This window comes from Egretta garzetta, unplaced genomic scaffold (genome assembly GCF_000687185.1).
Source record: "Egretta garzetta isolate BGI_Z169 unplaced genomic scaffold, ASM68718v1 scaffold526, whole genome shotgun sequence".
NCBI classification, from domain to species: Eukaryota; Metazoa; Chordata; class Aves; order Pelecaniformes; family Ardeidae; genus Egretta; species Egretta garzetta.
In genome coordinates, this window is record NW_009259967.1 from 685,668 (window position 1) to 687,297 (window position 1,630).

The window sequence follows — 1,630 nt, forward strand, 5'->3', positions numbered from 1 at the left end:
CTGTTGTTCTCATGCTGGGAACACAGCTGACAAGCCAAAAAGGCACCAGTAAAGTTTAGCTTACAGTATGCAGCAAGGAGACTGTGGGAGCATTTTCCAGTTGCTGATTTAGTACAATTTGTTGGAACAATATGCGGTTACCAAAAAAGAAGCCTGAATGAACTGAACCACAAACTACATTTATCATACTTTAAGAAACTTGTTCCCGTAACAATTAATACTTCATAAGTAGTCTCCTGAGGATGAACCAGAAAGTAAGAACTCATCTTTGGGTACAGTTTTGACACCGTCACATTTAAGTTCACTGTAGCATGAGAACAAAGTGGAAACATCAAATAATTGGGAACACCTTTCACATCAGAGCAGCTGTTAGTCCAGTAATTAGGGTCTCCCACATCATGAAAGATTACCCTAACCTTAGGCTACTGGTCTTTCTGAGGTGCATCGTATTTTCTCTCTAGTTTAGACCAGAAATTGCATTCTGGAAAGTGTTCCTGGCAAGGGTTTAGTATGACTATAAAATTGCATTTTCTGTTTAAATAAAGGCCAAGAATTCCATGCTAGCTATAGCCTTATTGCTTCTTTCTTCCACCTGCAGCTAGCTATAGGAATGTCCAAAATAAATAGCTACAGAAAGCAGTAAGCAAAGAGAGCTAGTTCAAAGGGAAAGATAGGTTGCAAAATAGAGAACAGTTTCTTAACCTTAAGAGTATCTCGGTAGCAGAAGAGACTCACACAAGGAAACAATTTATTGTCCCTAAGACAACATTGGTAATTACAACACTAGCTCTAGAGGAGGTCAGCAAAATGCACATGGGCACACCTGCTAGCTTTTCCAACGTTGTAATACTGGGCCTTCATGGCCCCAGTGCACACAAAGGTTGAAACTGTTTGACCCATGATGCACATTCACAGTCACTGCTGAATACAAATACCCAAGTTCTGCATCCTATTTTTAACTTGTAAATTGTACTGTTACAAAAAAGATAAGCCCCATCACCACCACCAAAATTTGAGATGACTATAAAATATAAAACTTGCTGATAAGAGCTCATTGCAAAGAAGCACGGTCAGCAAGCCCATGCTGTCCTCCATAAATATTTTAAGTGTTCACGAAACAGTACCAAAGAGAGACAGACATGCACTAAAAAGTATACTTTACATCCCCTTTCCTCCCACTCCTTTTCACAGTGGACAGACAGGAGGAGAGCAATGGCAGCTCTTGCCCAAATAATTTAATCGATCCAAACCTGATCAATCTTACAGCAGACAGTACCAAAAGGAACAAAAATGAGCCACCATCTGTAGTGTCTTCTGGGTGGCAGCACAACTAACGTTTTGTGAGTGAGCTGACACGCATGTCAGGAACAAGAAATGCACGATGCTTTTGCAGAAACTTTTGTATCATGCTAAATTTATTTTTGATAATCTATATTGAAAGAAATACTGATGCCAGGAGTAGCAAGTTGCTTTTTTGTGAAGGATGCTAACAACATATTTTCACAGTTGCACAGCGCACTTGCATGGCTGTCATTGTATCGTCACAGCATGGCACAAACCAACCTCCCTCCAAAACTACAATTCACTACCAGCAACACGGCACCTGAAGCTAATTCAGAGCTCTTTGCAA

At 40.2% G+C, this 1,630-nt stretch overlaps 1 protein-coding gene across 1 annotated transcript in view; it reads right to left on the minus strand.

Moving 5' to 3' along the window:
• The window catches only part of LTK (leukocyte receptor tyrosine kinase), a 178,079-nt gene that overhangs the window by 170,170 nt on the left and 6,279 nt on the right, over positions 1-1,630 (minus strand). The window lies entirely within an intron of this gene.